This window comes from Pseudorca crassidens, unplaced genomic scaffold (assembly GCF_039906515.1).
Source record: "Pseudorca crassidens isolate mPseCra1 unplaced genomic scaffold, mPseCra1.hap1 Scaffold_46, whole genome shotgun sequence".
Taxonomy (NCBI): domain Eukaryota; kingdom Metazoa; phylum Chordata; class Mammalia; order Artiodactyla; family Delphinidae; genus Pseudorca; species Pseudorca crassidens.
Window position 1 is genome coordinate 448122 of NW_027136299.1, and position 19634 is coordinate 467755.

Genomic DNA, 19634 nt, shown 5'->3' on the forward strand with positions numbered 1-19634 from the left:
GCCTTCTTTTGTATTCCATTAGTCCCAGAGTCACAAGAAATTTTGGCTTGTGAGTGGCAGGACTCAACATACAACTAAAACAATACTTCCGGGCCGTCTTGCCCCAAGGGTGCAAAAATTCCCACACCATCTTTGGGGAAAGCTTAGCTAAAGACCTAAAAGTTCTACCTCTGGAAAAGGAAACCCTCCTTCAGTACGCAGACGACATTCTGATCGCCAGCCCTACTAAGGAGGCCTCTGAACTACCAAGCCAATAAAGGATAGAAGTTGTCCAAGAAAAAGCTCAAATATCACAGACTGCGGTGACCTGCCTGGACTTCATTCTCACAGAAGGTCGGAGAAGCCCATCCCAGGAAAGGGAAGAAACCATTTGCAGCCTTACCCCTTTCTAAAACTAGAAGACAGCTTAGGGGTTCCTGGGGAGGCCAGGGTTTGCTGCTTCTGGATCCCTAACTACAGTCTACTAGCTGGGCCTCTATATGAAACACTGAAAGGAAAAGATGATGATCCTTTTGAATAGAATCCAGAAGTGGCCTTTCAAGAATGGAAAGAGCAGTCAATTCAGACCCTTGCCCTGGAACTCCCTAATTGAGCTAAACCCTTTGACCTTTACATTCCCGGTGAAAGGTGAATCGCCATTGGAGAATTAGTGCAAAAACTGGGACCACTTGAAATGGAACAATGCAAGAATGCCATCCAGGTAGGATAAACTACGGTCACCAAGGGGCTTGGCCCACTGCCGCATCTGGCCAAGATACTGGCGGTATCTAAAAACCTGGAAATCAGCAGCCCAAAAGGCCACCTCCTTCCTAAGGGAAAAGGACCCCACGTGGTGATCCTAACCACCAACGATGCCCTGAAGTTGCAGGGTTCGCTCCGTGGGCACACCGACCTCGAGTGAGGAGGCCCTCCAACTCCAACATCCAGAGAGATAACCGGGGGCAACAGGGCACCATGACGACTCGTGTGAACATCACTTGACCTGGAGTTTCTCTCATAAAACAATAAGAGTGTGTCCCAAAAGAGTAGACTACTGCTTGCAGGACTTACTGCACCCAGAGGGGAGCTAATAATCTTGGCGGGGGAACCGTATATCACACTGTCACCATAGAAAAGCCTACAGACACCGTGATGATGGTGGCCAATAAGACCGGCTGGACTCCTGTTTACTTCAAAAGGCTGTTGACTCAGTGGTCATCATGGTCCTTGATCACCACTGACCCTGGACTGTCTGGGAGTTGAGCGGGCAGGGCTCTGACACCTGGTGCTGTTTGTACGTTAATTCAGGGGCCTAATTGAAGAAAGCGCAGACTACTGGTCAGAGCATCTAGGCTGGCAGAAACGGTCAGCCTAAGGTGGCCGAACAAATGTGGGGCGGGGTGAAACCGGCCCCCACAGCGTCTCTGCACATCTCTTTCCTGGACCCTTAAAGGTCATTAGAATCTATAACACTTCCAATGCTGGTGCTCAGGTGGACGAGCAGGGAGGCAGGGGGCCTGGGGACAATCAACGTCACCTGGAGGCTGCTGGGGAGAAGCTCTGACCCTCGCCCCCGGGTATTAGGGCTCCCAACTCAGCACTCAGCAGTTACAGAAGAAGTGTCTGCACCCTCAGCACTCCAAGAATGAGGAACGGGACAAAAGGCAGAGGAGGGGTTTGTCCCCAGCAAAGCCCATTAAAAATCCCTGGGAGATAAAAATAGAATCTGGGCAATAAAGTCAAGTCTAACCTTTTTTATCCTTTGTGCTTTGTCTAATTTCACGTGCTCCTAGGGTCCCGCATGCAGAGGTTCCACACCCGGCACTTCAGACCAGATTTCCTAGTGCAGAATGGCTGGGTCGACACCTCAGCTCCTGGGGCCCAGTGCAGACTCCGCGATATAGAGCCTGAGCTGCAGCCAACCTGGCCCTCGAGAGCTCCGCCCCCTCCCTCCCACTGACTCTGACAGGATCTCTACACAGCAGCCCAGCCCACAGCCTACGGGGTAGTGCATGCTCTCACCTCTCCATTCTCTGATCAAAATATAAAGTTTCCTTTGCTTGTGAACCAAACTCAGTCTCGATCTGTTGGCCCCAATGACACTGGGCAGGGGGACACTTGTTGGGGTCCACTCTGGAGGATCAGTAACAGAAATTGAGACTATTGTAACCTCAATGAACAGATGTGTGAGCCAAACTGTAGTTAACATAGAACAGTGTATAAGGCTCGGGTAAAATAAGATGTTTCTAACACTTCCATTTGATATTTCCATCACTTTATTATAAGCAAGTTCAGTGAAAAGGTTTGTCTTATTTGTCAGGTCAATATTAGAGAAACGAAGTGATTTCTTTCCAAGGATGTACATCTAATAATCTTGGTTAAAGCTTCAATCTTGTTTTAAATGCTTTTCCATTGAAAATGATACCTCTCTTTCAGCTCCCCCATTTCTGAGAAGTATAAAATCTTATAATTTATTATTACCAAAGGGGAAAGGTGGGAGGAGGGATAAATTAACAGTTTGGGATTAACACATACACACTGCTATGTATAAAATAGATCATCAACAAGGAACTACTGTATAGCACAGGGAACTACACTCAACATTTTGCAATAACCTATAAGGGGAAATAATCTGAAAAAGAATAGATATTTTTATTGACATCATCTATCAATGACAGTTAAAGTGTAACCTAAGGGAAGCTGGTGGTGAGTGCTTCTGACCCTGAAGACTTCAATCATCTAAAGTTTGGACTCTGCCTACTTCCCAAGGCCCTTAATGAACATATGTGTAGCCGTAGCTTAAAAAATTCCCCAGTTTGGGTTTCGGGGAGACACTGATTTTGAAAAAGCCCTGGTGTTCTCCTTACATGAATGGGACTCTTCCTACTGCTAAAACATGTCTGTCACACCCAGAGGATGGTATACCGTCTGATCGGGAAGAGTTTGGAAAAGGCATCTCATCTCCTCATCTCCTGGTGCTCGGGTTCACCCCTCCAGCGTCTTTACTAACAGTCTCCCCACTTGGAGATGTCAGCACTGTCAACATCCTGTTGCGTACAGTTTGGAATTTGTCCAGAGGATGAAGCAGAAGGATGAGGAACAATGAGAGACAAGTCCTAGGTGTTCAGACAGGCACATGTCACTCTAATTTCCAATCAGGAAGACGAATTGACCAAAGGCTAGGGTTGCCCATGGAAACAGTATAGGGCTTGAGGAAATCCCGCTGCTTTGTGGCCAGTTCCCATAAACACAAGTTGAACAATGGAACTCAGGGGCAGTAAAATTCACAAAACTGCAGAGTTGAAAATATCCATCACTGAAAAATGTCTTGAGGAAAGTCAGAGAAAAGGACTTGTAAGCAAGGGAGAATGGCAGGAAAGGGATTTGAGGAGGTAGAAAGGACTCGCCATTAAGCACAAGAAAAGGAGCTGAACATTGCCAACATTGCAGTTGGCCAAAAAGGGTGTATGCGTTTTTTTCTGTATATATTCAAGAAAAGGGCATACACTTTTTTAGCCAACCAAACAGGTGGGCACTGGAAGTCAATACTACAAAAGATATCACTTCGCATCAGTCAGAAGAGCCATCCTCATAAAGCGTAAACAACAGAAATGCAGGACAGGGCAAGGAGAAGAGGGAGCCCTGTGAGACTTATAGTGGAAATGTATATTGCCAACGGCCATTCTGGAGAAGTGTATTGTGTTTACTAAAGCATCTAAAAAATGAGCTACAGAGCATAGGGCACTTGCACTCATGGGCGTATATCTTGAGAAAAACAAAAATCGAGAGGACACAGGCACCCCAATGTTTACCCCCTCTCTGTTTAAAAGATCCTCAACTAGGATATAACTTAAATGTCTCTGGAGGGAAAAAATGGGTAGAGATGTGGTACTTAGGTAGAGTGGAATATTATTCAGCCTGGAAATCAATGAAATATGGCCAGTTGTAACAACTCCGGAGGAGTTACGTATGATCTTTCTAAGTGACAGAATTCAAAAAGAAAAAGACACATATCATAAGATATCACTTAAAGGTGGAATCCAAAATGGCTACACATGAAATAAATTACAAAACAAAAACATAGTCAAATATGTAGAAAACACGCATAAGGCTGCTAAACGGGAAAGGTGGGGAGGGGTGAGGCATCACCCAGGAGGTTGAAATTAGCAAAGATACCATTCCAAATACCAAACTGATAATCAACAAGGCCTACACGGTAGCTAAAAGAACTGCACTCAGCACACTCAAGTCACCGGAAAAGAATATATACGACTGGTAAGAATCTGAAAAAGAATTTACTGATGTCTCTCTGTACGTGAATCAAGTGGATGTACAGCAGCAAGAAACAGAGCTTTGAAAATCAGCTGTAACCAATATAGTAATAAATTGAAAAAAATAAACGACAGAGAGACAGAGAAAACCTCTTACAACTTTTCCTCAGGGCCGGTGATGCAACATGGATTGAACACATCTAGACCCACAGCAGGATGAGACATAAGGCTGGAAACTGTTTGCGCTAAGAGAAATGTGAGGTTGGGTGAGGAAATGCACACCCTTTAAAGTAATACTACCTGGTACCCATTCAATGGGTCCCAAATATGCAGGTTCAAGGGATCTTCCTACAGCTAAAACATGCATGGAAAACCCAGAGGACTGTACACCATGTGATCGGGAGATGTGTCTAAAATGCAGCTCATTTATCCTCTCCTGGTGCTCCTGTTCACCATTCCAGCCACGTTACTTAGAATCTCCCCACTTGGAGAATCAGCACATTTCAACTTCTGTTTCACACATTTTGCAAATTGTGAGGAGGATGAACGGGGAACCAATGAGAGAATAGTTGTAGGGGTTTGGACGGGCACATATCACTCTAATTTCCCATTAAGAATAAGAATTGAAAAAAGGCTCAGCCCGCCTCGCCCGAGCCAAAATAGGGCCTGAAGCAATCCTGCGGGTTTGAGGCCAGCTCACAAAAGAGCAACTTAAAAAATGGAGCTCAGGGTCACTGCAATTCACAAACCTGCAGAGTTATAAATGAAAACTAACGTCCAAAAATATGTTGAGGTAAGGCAAAGAAGAGGATCTGAATGCAAGACAGAATTGCAAGAAACAGATTTCAAGAGATAGATTGGACTCGTCTTTAAAGCACATGAAAAGCGGCAGAATTTCGACAATGATGCAGTTGGCCCAAAAGGGCGTATGCGTTTTTTCCTGATTATATCCAGGAAAAAACGCATACGCACTTTATGGGCAACGAAGCAAGCAAGCAATGCAAATGTGCACAACAAAGAAGTCTCATTTCCCACTGGTCAAAAGGGCCATCCTAAAAAATTGTAAAAACCAGAAATGCAGGACAGGCCATGGAGAACAGGGAGCCTTTATACGCTGATGGGCAGTGTGTGAACTGCCGAGAGCCACTCTGGAGAAGTGTATGGTGGTTCCTAAATCATCTAAAAAACAGAGCTACAGAGCATAGGACACTTCCAATCATGGGAGTATATCTAGGGAAATCTAAAAATTAACAAGACACAAGCACACCACAGTTTAGGGCTACTCTGTTTACAAGAACCTCAACTTCAGTATACCTTAAATATCCCAGGAAAGAGAACAATGGATAAAGAAGATGTGGTACTTATGTACAATGGAATATCTCTTCACCATGAAATCAATGTAATAAGGCTAGTAGAAGGATAAAGAGTGGATTTAGGTCCGATAATACTACTTGAAATAAGTCAAACAGAAAAAGAAACATATCATAAGATATCACTTATAGAGGGAGGGTAAATATGGCTGCACAAGAAATGAATTACAGAACAGAACAGTGTCTCACATTTAGAAAACACACTTATTTCAGCTTAAGGGGAAAGGAGAGGTGGGGTGATGCATAAAACCAGAGTTTGAAATTAGCACAGATACCGTTCAATAAACCAAATAGATATTAGACAAGATCTACACCTTGCTCAATGAACTGGCCTCAACACACCCTATACACCGCAGAGAAATATATCTGAGTAATAAGAATCTTAAAACCCATGTATTGATATATCTCCATAAGGGAATCAAGTGTGTGCAGAGTGGCACAAACACAGCAGTGAAAATGAGCTAAACCCCATTATAGAAATAAATTTTAAAAACAAAACGCAGAAACAATGAAAGAGAGAAAAATTCTTACAAAATTCGCTCAGGGGCTGTGATGCAACCTGGATTGACCACATATAAACCCACAGCTGGATAAGACATAAGGCTGGACACTTGGGGCTGAGAGGATTGATGAGCTTTGGTGAGCAACTGCCAAAAGTTTAATGCAATACTTCATGCTACTCATTCCAAGGGTCCCAACACTCCAGGTTGAAGGGAATCTTCCTACAGCTAAACCATGCTTGGGAAACCCAGCGACTGGTATACCATATGATCGGGAAAGGTTTCTAAAACGCACCTCATTTTTCCTCTCCTGGGGCTCCGGATCGACATTCCAGCCGCTTTACCAAAAATATCCCCACATGGAGAGTCAATGCCTTTAAGTTCTGGTATCGCACAGTCTGCAGTTAGTGCGGAGGATGAATGGGAATAGGGGGAACCAGTGAGAAACTAGCTGTAGCGGTTTCAATGGGCACATGTCACTCTAAATTCACATCAGTAAGAAGAATAAACCAAAGGCACAGCAAGGTGCCCCAGAAGAAGAATAGGGCCTGAAGGAATCCTGTGGTTATGAGGCAAGATCACAAAAATAAGAGCTGAAAAATGGAGCTAAGGGCCACTGCAATTCAAAAACCTGCAGAGTTATAAAGGCCAACTATTTTCAAAAAATATATTGAGGTAAGGCTATGAAGAGGCATTGAAAGCAAGGCAGAATTGCAGGAAAACGATTTCAGGAGGTAGACTGGAATTGCATTTAAAGCATAGGAAAAGAGGCAGAACGTCCACAATGATGCACTTGGCCAAAAAGGGCGTATGCCTTTTTTCCTGAATTTATTCAGGAAAAAAGGCATACGCCCTTTTTGGCCAACCAAGCAAGCTTGCAAAGGAAATCTGCACTACAATGAAGTCTCACTTCCCCCTGGTCAAAAGGGCCATCTGAAAAAAGTGTAAAATCCAGAAAGGCAGGACAGGCCATGGAGAACTGGGAGCCTTGTTATGCTGATGGGCGGGATGTGTATGGTGTTTCCTGAAACATCTAAAAAACAAAGCAACAGAGCCTAGGGCACTTCCACTTATGGTCCTATAGCTTAGGGAAATTAAAATCAAAAAGACACAGCCACCCCAAAATTTGGGACGCCTCTGTTTACAAGAACCTCGTTAACCGTACAAGTTCAATATCAAAGAAAGTGAAAAATGGATAAAGAACTTGTGGTACTTACGTACAATGCAGTATCACTCAGTAATGAAATCTATGTCATCAGGCCCATAGCAGCATAATGAGTGGATTCAGGTACGATGATTCTAACTGAAATAAGACACACAGAAAAAGAAACATCATAAGATATCACTAATACACGGAATGTAAACTTGGCTACACAGGAACTGAATTACAGAACAGAACAGGGTCTCAAATTTAGAAAACCAACTTATGCTTGCTTAAGGGGAAAGGTGAGTTGGGGTGCTGCATAAAACCAGAGATTGAAATGAACACAGATAAAGTTCCTTAAGCCAAATATGGAATAGACAAGAGCTACTCCTTGCTCAACGAAATGGACTCAACACCCCATATTAAACGCCTAAGAATGTACCTAACTAGTAAGTATCTTAAAACCTATGGATTGCTATGTCTCCAAAAGAGAATCAAGCATGTGTACAGGGGCATAAACGCAGCAGTGATAGGATTGGAGAGGTTCAGTGAGCAAATGAAGACCCTTTGAAGTCATATTGCATGGTACCAATTCCACGGGTCTCAACTACCCAGGTTTAAGGTATTCTTCCTTCAGCTAAAACATGCATGTGGAACCCAGAGTATGATCAACCGTGTGAACGGGAGACATGTTCAAATATGTCTCAGTTTTCCTACCCTGGTACTCGGGTGCAACATTCCAGACGCTTTACTAACACTCTCCCCACTTGGAGAGTCAGCGCCTTTAAACTCCTGTTTGGCCCAGTTTGCAATTTCTGTGGAAGATGAACAGGAATAGCGAGAACCAATGAGAGACTAGCTGGAGGTGTCTGGACGGGCAAATTTAACTCTCATTTCCCACCAGGAAGAGGAAATAACCAACGGCTCAGCATGCCGTGCCGGAACCAGATTAGGGCCTGAAGCAATCCTGCGGTGTTGCAGCCAGCTCACAAGAAAGCGAGTTGAAGAAAGGAGCTCAGGGGCACTGTAATTCACAAAACTGCAGAGTTATAAATGACAGCTATCGTCCAAAAATATACTGAAGTAAGGCTGCCAAGAGGACTTGAAAGCGGGGCAGAATTGCAGGAAACCGATTTCAGGAGGTAGACTGGAATTGCATTGAAAGCATAGGAAAAGAGGCAGAACGTCCACAATGATGCACTTGGCCAAAAAGGGCGTATGCGTTTTTTCCTGAATATATTCAGGAAAAAACGCATACGCCCTTTTTGGCCAACCAAGCAAGCTTGCAAAGGAAATCTGCACTACAATGAAGTCTCACTTCCCCCCGGTCAAAAGGGCCATCTGAAAAAAGTGTAAAATCCAGAAAGGCAGGACAGGCCATGGAGAACTGGGAGCCTTGTTATGCTGATGGGCGGGATGTAAATTGCCAACAGACACTCAGGAGAAGTGTATGGTGTTTCCTGAAACATCTAAAAAACAAAGCAACAGAGCCTAGGGCACTTCCACTTATGGTCCTATAGCTTAGGGAAATTAAAATCAAAAAGACACAGCCACCCCAAAGTTTGGGACGCCTCTGTTTACAAGAACCTCGTTTACAGTACAAGTTCAACATCGCAGAAAGTGAAAAATGGATAAAGAATTTGTGGTATTTACTTACAAAGCAATATCACTCAGCAATGAAATCTATGTCATCAGGCCCTTAGCAGCACAATGAGTGGATTCAGGTATGACGATTCTAACTGAAAAAAGTCACACAGAAAAAGAAACATCATAAGATATCAGTAATACACGGAATGTAAACTTGGCTACACAGGAACTGAATTACAGAACAGAACAGGGTCTCAAATTTAGAAAACCAACTTATGCTTGCTTAAGGGTAAAGGTGAGTTGGGGTGCTGCATAAAACCAGAGATTGAAATGAGCACAGATAAAGTTCCTTAAGCCAAATATGGAATAGACAAGAGCTACTCCTTGCTCAACGAAATGGACTCAACACCCCATATTAAGCGCCTAAGAATGTACCTGACTAGTAAGTATCTTAAAACCTATGGATTGCTATATCTCCAAAAGAGAATCAAGCATGTGTCCAGGGGCATAAATGCAGCAGTGATAGGATTGGAGAGGTTCGGTGAGCAAACAAAGACCCTTTGAAGTCATATTGCATGGTACCCATTCCACGGGTCTCAACTACCCAGGTTTCAGGGATTCTTCCGTCAGCTAAAACATGCATGTGGAACCTAGAGTATGATCAACCATGTGATCGGGAAACGTGTTCAAATATGTCTCAGTTTTCGTACCCTGGTACTCGGGTGCAACATTCCAGACGCTTTACTAACACCCTCCCGACTTGGAGAGTCAGTCCCTTTAACCTCCTGTTTGGCCCAGTTTGCAATTTCTGCGGAAGATGAACAGGAATAGCGAGAACCAATGAGAGACTAGCTGGAGGTGTCTGGACGGGCAAATTTAACTCTCATTTCCCACCAGGAAGAGGAATTAACCAAAGGCTCAGCGTGCCGTGCCGGAACCAGATTAGGGCCTGAAGCAATCCTGCGGTGTTGCGGCCAGGTCACAAGAAAGCGAGTTGAAGAAAGGAGCTCAGGGGCACTGTAATTCACAAACCTGCAGAGTTATAAATGACAGCTATCGTCCAAAAATATACTGAAGTAAGGCTGCCAAGAGGACTTGAAAGCGGGGCAGAATTGCAGGAAACCGATTTCAGGAGGTAGACTGGAATTGCATTGAAAGCATAGGAAAAGAGGCAGAACGTCCACAATGATGCACTTGGCCAAAAAGGGCGTATGCGTTTTTTCCTGAATATATTCAGGAAAAAACGCATACGCCCTTTTTGGCCAACCAAGCAAGCTTGCAAAGGAAATCTGCACTACAATGAAGTCTCACTTCCCCCCGGTCAAAAGGGCCATCTGAAAAAAGTGTAAAATCCAGAAAGGCAGGACAGGCCATGGAGAACTGGGAGCCTTGTTATGCTGATGGGCGGGATGTAAATTGCCAACAGACACTCGGGAGAAGTGTATGGTGTTTCCTGAAACATCTAAAAAACAAAACAACAGAGCCTAGGGCACTTCCACTTATGGTCCTATAGCTTAGGGAAATTAAAATCAAAAAGACACAGCCACCCCAAACATTGGGACGCCTCTGTTTACAAGAACCTCGTTTACAGTACAAGTTCAACATCGCAGAAAGTGAAAAATGGATAAAGAATTTGTGGTATTTACTTACAAAGCAATATCACTCAGCAATGAAATCTATGTCATCAGGCCCTTAGCAGCACAATGAGTGGATTCAGGTATGACGATTCTAACTGAAATAAGTCACACAGAAAAAGAAACATCATAAGATATCAGTAATACACGGAATGTAAACTTGGCTACACAGGAACTGAATTACAGAACAGAACAGGGTCTCAAATTTAGAAAACCAACTTATGCTTGCTTAAGTGTAAAGGTGAGTTGGGGTGCTGCATAAGACCAGAGATAGAAATGAGCACAGATAAAGTTCCTTAAGCCAAATATGGAATAGACAAGAGCTACTCCTTGCTCAACGAAATGGACTCAACACCCCATATTAAGCGCCTAAGAATGTACCTGACTAGTAAGTATCTTAAAACCTATGGATTGCTATATCTCCAAAAGAGAATCAAGCATGTGTCCAGGGGCATAAATGCAGCAGTGATAGGATTGGAGAGGTTCGGTGAGCAAATGAAGACCCTTTGAAGTCATATTGCATGGTACCCATTCCACGGGTCTCAACTCTCCAGGTTTCAGGGATTCTTCCGTCAGCTAAAACATGCATGTGGAACCTAGAGTATGATCAACCATGTGATCGGGAAACGTGTTCAAATATGTCTCAGTTTTCGTACCCTGGTACTCGGGTGCAACATTCCAGACGCTTTACTAACACCCTCCTGACTTGGAGAGTCAGTCCCTTTAACCTCCTGTTTGGCCCAGTTTGCAATTTCTGCGGAAGATGAACAGGAATAGCGAGAACCAATGAGAGACTAGCTGGAGGTGTCTGGACGGGCAAATTTAACTCTCATTTCCCACCAGGAAGAGGAATTAACCAAAGGCTCAGCGTGCCGTGCCGGAACCAGATTAGGGCCTGAAGCAATCCTGCGGTGTTGCGGCCAGGTCACAAGAAAGCGAGTTGAAGAAAGGAGCTCAGGGGCACTGTAATTCACAAACCTGCAGAGTTATAAATGAGAGCTATCGTCCAAAAATATACTGAAGTAAGGCTGCCAAGAGGACTTGAAAGAGGGGCAGAATTGCAGGAAACCGATTTCAGGAGGTAGACTGGAATTGCATTGAACGCATAGGAAAAGAGGCAGAACGTCCACAGTGATGCACTTGGCCAAAAAGGGCGTATGCGTTTTTTCCTGAATATATTCAGGAAAAAACGCATACGCCCTTTTTGGCCAACCAAGCAAGCTTGCAAAGGAAATCTGCACTACAATGAAGTCTCACTTCCCCCCGGTCAAAAGGGCCATCTGAAAAAAGTGTAAAATCCAGAAAGGCAGGACAGGCCATGGAGAACTGGGAGCCTTGTTATGCTGATGGGTGGGATGTAAATTGCCAGCAGACACTCGGGAGAAGTGTATGGTGTTTCCTGAAACATCTAAAAAACAAAGCAACAGAGCCTAGGGCACTTCCACTTATGGTCCTATAGCTTAGGGAAATTAAAATCAAAAAGACACAGCCACCCCAAACATTGGGACGCCTCTGTTTACAAGAACCTCGTTTACAGTACAAGTTCAACATCGCAGAAAGTGAAAAATGGATAAAGAATTTGTGGTATTTACTTACAAAGCAATATCACTCAGCAATGAAATCTATGTCATCAGGCCCTTAGCAGCACAATGAGTGGATTCAGGTATGATGATTCTAACTGAAATAAGTCACACAGAAAAAGAAACATCATAAGATATCAGTAATACACGGAATGTAAACTTGGCTACACAGGAACTGAATTACAGAACAGAACAGGGTCTCAAATTTAGAAAACCAACTTATGCTTGCTTAAGGGGAAAGGTGAGTTGGGGTGCTGCATAAAACCAGAGATTGAAATGAGCACAGATAAAGTTCCTTAAGCCAAATATGGAATAGACAAGAGCTACTCCTTGCTCAACGAAATGGACTCAACACCCCATATTAAACGCCTAAGAATGTACCTGACTAGTAAGTATCTTAAAACCTATGGATTGCTATGTCTCCGAAAGAGAATCAAGCGTGTGTACTGGGGCATAAACGCAGCAGTGATAGGATTGGAGAGGTTCGGTGAGCAAATGAAGACCCTTTGAAGTCATATTGCATGGTACCCATTCCACGGGTTTCAACTACCCAGGTTTAAGGTATTCTTCCTTCAGCTAAAACATGCATGTGGAACCTAGAGTATGATCAACCATGTGATCGGGAGACGTGTTCAAATATTTCTCAGTTTTCGTACCCTGGTATTCGGGTGCAACATTCCAGACGCTTTACTAACACCCTCCCGACTTGGAGAGTCAGTCCCTTTAACCTCCTGTTTGGCCCAGTTTGCAATTTCTGCGGAAGATGAACAGGAATAGCGAGAACCAATGAGAGACTAGCTGGAGGTGTCTGGACGGGCAAATTTAACTCTCATTTCCCACCAGGAAGAGGAATTAACCAAAGGCTCAGCGTGCCGTGACGGAACCAGATTAGGGCCTGAAGCCATCCTGCGGTGTTGCGGCCAGCTCAAAAGAAAGCGAGTTGAAGAAAGGAGCTCAGGGGCACTGTAATTCACAAACCTGCAGAGTTATAAATGACAGCTATCGTCCAAAAATATACTGAAGTAAGGCTGCCAAGAGGACTTGAAAGCGGGGCAGAATTGCAGGAAACCGATTTCAGGAGGTAGACTGGAATTGCATTGAAAGCATAGGAAAAGAGGCAGAACGTCCACAATGATGCACTTGGCCAAAAAGGGTGTATGCGTTTTTTCCTGAATATATTCAGGAAAAAACGCATACGCCCTTTTTGGCCAACCAAGCAAACTTGCAAAGGAAATCTGCACTACAATGAAGTCTCACTTCCCCCCGGTCAAAAGGGCCATCTGAAAAAAGTGTAAAATCCAGAAAGACAGGACAGGCCATGGAGAACTGGGAGCCTTGTTATGCTGATGGGCGGGGTGTAAATTGCCAACAGACACTCGGGAGAAGTGTATGGTGTTTCCTGAAACATCTAAAAAACAAAGCAACAGAGCCTAGGGCACTTCCACTTATGGTCCTATAGCTTAGGGAAATTAAAATCAAAAAGACACAGCCACCCCAAAGTTTGGGACTGCTCTGTTTACAAGAACCTCGTTTACGGTACAAGTTCAATATCGTAGAAAGTGAAAAATGGATAAAGAAGTTGTGGTACTTACGTACAATGCAATATCACTCAGCAATGAAATCTATGTCATCAGGCCCGTAGCAGCATAATGAGTGGATTCAGGTATGATGATTCTAACTGAAATAAGTCACACAGAAAAAGAAACATCATAAGATATCACTAATACACGGAGTGTAAACTTGGCTACACAGGAACTGAATTACAAAGCAGAACAGGGTCTCAAATTTAGAAAACCAACTTATGCTTGCTTAAGGGGAAAGGTGAGTTGGGGTGCTGCATAAAACCAGACATTGAAATGAGCACAGATAAAGTTCCTTAAGCCAAATATGTAATAGACAAGAGCTACTCCTTGCTCAACGAAATGGACACAACACCCCATATTAAACGCCTAAGAATGTACCTGACTAGTAAGTATCTTAAAACCTATGGATTGCTATATCTCCAAAAGAGAATCAAGCGTGTGTCCAGGGGCATAAATGCAGCAATGATAGGATTGGAGAGGTTCGGTGAGCAAACGAAGACCCTTTGAAGTCATATTGCATGGTACCCATTCCACGGGTTTCAACTCTCCAGGTTTCAGGGATTCTTCCTTCAGCTAAAACATGCATGTGGAACCCAGAGTATTATCCACCGTGTGATCGGGAGACGTGTTCAAATAAGTCTCAGATTTCGTCCCCTGGTACTCGGGTGCAACATTCCAGACGCTTTACTAACACTCTCCCGACTTGGAGAGTCAGTGCCTTTAACCTCCTGTTTGGCCCAGTTTGCAATTTCTGCGGAAGATGAACAGGAATAGGGAGAACCAATGAGAGACTAGCTGGAGGTGTCTGGACCGGCAAATTTAACTCTCATTTCCCACCAGGAAGAGGAATTAACCAAAGGCTCAGCATGTCGTGCCGGAACCAGATTAGGGCCTGAAGCAATCCTGCGGTGTTGCGGCCAGCTCACAAGAAAGCGAGTAGAAGAAAGGAGCTCAGCGGCACTGTAATTCACAAACCTGCAGACTTATAAATGACAGCTATCGTCCAAAAATATACTGAAGTAAGGTTGCCAAGAGGACTTGAAAGCGGGGAAGAATTGCAGGAAACCGATTTCAGGAGGTAGACTGGAATTGCATTGAAAGCATAGGAAAAGAGGCAGAACGTCCACAATGATGCACTTGGCCAAAAAGGGCGTATGCGTTTTTTCCTGAATCAGGAAAAAACGCATACGCACTTTTTGGCCAACCAAGCAAGCTTGCAAAGGAAATCTGCACTACAATGAAGTCTCACTTCCCCCCGGTCAAAAGGGCCATCTGAGAAAAGTGTAAAATCCAGAAAGGCAGGACAGGCCATGGAGAACTGGGAGCCTTGTTATGCTGATGGGCGGGATGTAAATTGCCAACAGCCACTCGGGAGAAGTGTATGGTGTTTCCTGAAACATCTAAAAAACAAAGCAACAGAGCCTAGGGCACTTCCACTTATGGTCCTATAGCTTAGGGAAATTAAAATCAAAAAGACACAGCCACCCCACAGTTTGGGACAGCTCTGTTTACAAGAACCTCGTTTACGGTACAAGTTCAATATCGCAGAAAGTGAAAAATGGATAAAGAAGTTGTGGTACTTATGTACAATGCAAAATCACTCAGCCATGAAATCTATGTCATCAGACCCATAGCAGCATAATGAGTGGATTCAGGTATGATGATTCTAACTGAAATATGTCACACAGAAAAAGAAACATCATAAGATATCACTAATACACGGAATGTGAACTTGGCTACACATGAACTGAATTACAAAACAGAACAGGGTCTCAAGTTTAGAAAACCAACTTATGCTTCCTTAAGGGGGAAAGTGAGTTGGGGTGCTGCATAAAACCAGAGTTTGAAATTAGCACAGATACCATTCAATAAGCCAAATATGTAATAGACAAGACCTACCCCTTGCTCAACAAAATGGACTCAACAATGAGGTATCACCTCACACCTGATAGAATGAGCATCATGAGAAAATCTACAAACAAAAATGCTGGAAAGCGTGTGGAGAAAAGGAACCCTCTTCCACTATTGTTGGGAATATAAATTGATACAGTCACTACGGAGAACAATATGGAGTTTCTTAAGAAACTAACAATAGAATTACCATATGATACAGCAATCCCAGTACTGGACATATACCCAGACAAAACCATAAATCAAAACGAGACATTCACCGCAATGTTCATTGCATCACTATTTACAATATCGAGGTAATGGAAGCAACCTAAATGCCCACAGACAGACGAATGCATAAAGCTGTGGTACATATATAAAATGGAATATTACTAAGCCATGAAAAGGAATGAAATTGGGTCATTTGTAGAGATGTCGATGGATCTAGAGACTGTCATACAGAGTGAAGTAAGTCAGAAAGAGAAAAACAAATCTTGTATATTCATGCATATATGTGGAACCTAGAAAAACTGTACAGATTAACCATTTTGCAAGGCATAAATAGAGCAACAGATGTAGACAACAAATGTATGGACAACAAGGGGGGAAAGCTGTTGGGGGGGTGGTGGTGGGAGGAGTTGAGAGACTGGGATTGGCATGTATACATTTATATGTATAAAATAGATAACCAATAAGAACCTGCTGTATAAAAATATAAAATAAAATTCAAAATTAAAAAGAAAGAAAATTTAAAAAATAAAACAGAAAAAACAATTATTCCCTTCACATACATGTATTTGTATGAATAAATTATTTCCATGCTTATATCTGTAAATACAAAAAAGAGGAATAAAATCTACCTTGAACCAAAAACGAAAAAGAGAAAAAAAAACACAGAACCCACCAGTTCCACAGAGGAAAACCGTATCAGGGCACTTGCTCCAGTTGTAAACAATTCTGAAGTTGGCCAGTGGTGGGGAATCGTCTCCCATTCAGCCAGCAGCCCCCACGCAACAAGCGTCCTCATTGCAAAGCTGGGGCACCGTGCCGAGGCATCTGTGAGTAAACGTGAGCTGAGCCCCAGGCCAGTTGCTGCTGAACTATTCCCACCCGTCCCAGGTAAAACACCTGAATATATACAAGGACTTGAAAGCCTAGAGGAAGGGCCATAGAGCCACACGAGTGACAGCATGCCGGCCGACTTGGTGCCTGCAGGCCAGCCAGGATGGTCCTGGCCCTGGGTGCTCTTCTGGAAGATTTCCATTTCCCTGACTGAGATACCCGTCCTGTCCCTGCCCCCACTGCTTTTTTCCTTCCTCACCTCTGCCCAGGGAGAAATTCCAGCAGCAGGTATGGGTGACACATCCTCTTCTTTAGCAGGTGGCAGCCTGGCAACTGCTGCAGAAAGTCCAGCAGAGCCCCACTCACACTGGGCCACCCACAAAGCCATGGCCTCTCACTCCCTCCCACCAGCCCAGCCCCGAGACTGCTGACACGGCAGAGAAAATGGCGTCAGGCACGGCTGCAGGGGCTCTTGCTGCCTGGAGTGGTATTTATATTGATCTCAACCCAGGCACACCTGGGGAGGGCTGGCCCGCACGGTAAGGCTGCCCAGGTCAGCCAATCATCACCCCTCAGGGGCTCACAGTTGCAGAAAATGGAACTTGCTGAACCGGCCAGGTCCAAGGAACAGGTGTGGGCTCCTGAGAGTCAGGATAGACAAGGGGCTGCAGCTTTGGCTTGTTTTCTAATCATTTTATCTGGCCCATGAGTGGGAGACAACTTCAAGAAAACCCTCTCCTTATGAGAGGAACCCAGGAGTCAGGGAGAGGAGGGGTGGGTGGTGGTTGGAGACAGAGGCCTGGTGCCCCGGGTGCAGTGGAAGTCTCTGGAAGACCAGGTGGAGGGAGGCCGCACAGAGTGATGCCCAGGGTCACAGACCTGTCACAGCTGCTGTTTGTTAGTTCAAGTCCTGCTCTGAGGTGCTCTGTGCCAGCTCTGAGCGACAGGTGAGCTGGGGGTGCTCTGCAATGAGGGCTATGTGCACGGTTCCTGTGTGCCCAGCCCTGCCATGGTACCTGCAAGGGTAGCTCTGTATCCTGGGAAGGGCCTGACCACGAGAGCCCCGTGGGCTGGGGTGGGGGTGGGGTACCTGCCCAGGTGAGCTCCATATTCTGGGATTGGTCTGACCACGAGAGCCCCATGGGCTGCTGGGGACCTGGTAAAGGATGTCAGGACAGTCAGTGAAGCCACCGAGGATATACCTCCAGTTGCTCCTAATTCCTACACCCTGCTGGTCATTCTACCAACCACCAGGACATGGTATTCTGTATTAGTCTTCAATGATGCCTTCTTTTGTATTCCATTAGTCCCAGAGTCACAAGAAATTTTGGCTTGTGAGTGGCAGGACTCAACATACAACTAAAACAATACTTCCGGGCCGTCTTGCCCCAAGGGTGCAAAAATTCCCACACCATCTTTGGGGAAAGCTTAGCTAAAGACCTAAAAGTTCTACCTCTGGAAAAGGAAACCCTCCTTCAGTACGCAGACGACATTCTGATCGCCAGCCCTACTAAGGAGGCCTCTGAACTACCAAGCCAATAAAGGATAGAAGTTGTCCAAGAAAAAGCTCAAATATCACAGACTGCAGTGACCTGCCTGGGCTTCATTCTCACAGAAGGTCGGAGAAGCCCATCCCAGGAAAGGGAAGAAACCATTTGCAGCCTTACCCCTTTCTAAAACTAGAAGACAGCTTAGGGGTTCCTGGGGAGGCCAGGGTTTGCTGCTTCTGGATCCCTAACTACAGTCTACTAGCTGGGCCTCTATATGAAACACTGAAAGGAAAAGATGATGATCCTTTTGAATAGAATCCAGAAGTGGCCTTTCAAGAATGGAAAGAGCAGTCAATTCAGACCCTTGCCCTGGAACTCCCTAATTTAGCTAAACCCTTTGACCTTTACATTCCCGGTGAAAGGTGAATCGCCATTGGAGAATTAGTGCAAAAACTGGGACCACTTGAAATGGAACAATGCAAGAATGCCATCCAGGTAGGATAAACTACGGTCACCAAGGGGCTTGGCCCACTGCCGCATCTGGCCAAGATACTGGCGGTATCTAAAAACCTGGAAATCAGCAGCCCAAAAGGCCACCTCCTTCCTAAGGGAAAAGGACCCCACGTGGTGATCCTAACCACCAACGATGCCCTGAAGTTGCAGGGTTCGCTCCGTGGGCACACCGACCTCGAGTGAGGAGGCCCTCCAACTCCAACATCCAGAGAGATAACCGGGGGCAACAGGGCACCATGACGACTCGTGTGAACATCACTTGACCTGGAGTTTCTCTCATAAAACAATAAGAGTGTGTCCCAAAAGAGTAGACTACTGCTTGCAGGACTTACTGCACCCAGAGGGGAGCTAATAATCTTGGCGGGGGAACCGTATATCACACTGTCACCATAGAAAAGCCTACAGACACCGTGATGATGGTGGCCAATAAGACCGGCTGGACTCCTGTTTACTTCAAAAGGCTGTTGACTCAGTGGTCATCATGGTCCTTGATCACCACTGACCCTGGACTGTCTGGGAGTTGAGCGGGCAGGGCTCTGACACCTGGTGCTGTTTGTACGTTAATTCAGGGGCCTAATTGAAGAAAGCGCAGACTACTGGTCAGAGCATCTAGGCTGGCAGAAACGGTCAGCCTAAGGTGGCCGAACAAATGTGGGGCGGGGTGAAACCGGCCCCCACAGCGTCTCTGCACATCTCTTTCCTGGACCCTTAAAGGTCATTAGAATCTATAACACTTCCAATGCTGGTGCTCAGGTGGACGAGCAGGGAGGCAGGGGGCCTGGGGACAATCAACGTCACCTGGAGGCTGCTGGGGAGAAGCTCTGACCCTCGCCCCCGGGTATTAGGGCTCCCAACTCAGCACTCAGCAGTTACAGAAGAAGTGTCTGCACCCTCAGCACTCCAAGAATGAGGAACGGGACAAAAGGCAGAGGAGGGGTTTGTCCCCAGCAAAGCCCATTAAAAATCCCTGGGAGATAAAAATAGAATCTGGGCAATAAAGTCAAGTCTAACCTTTTTTATCCTTTGTGCTT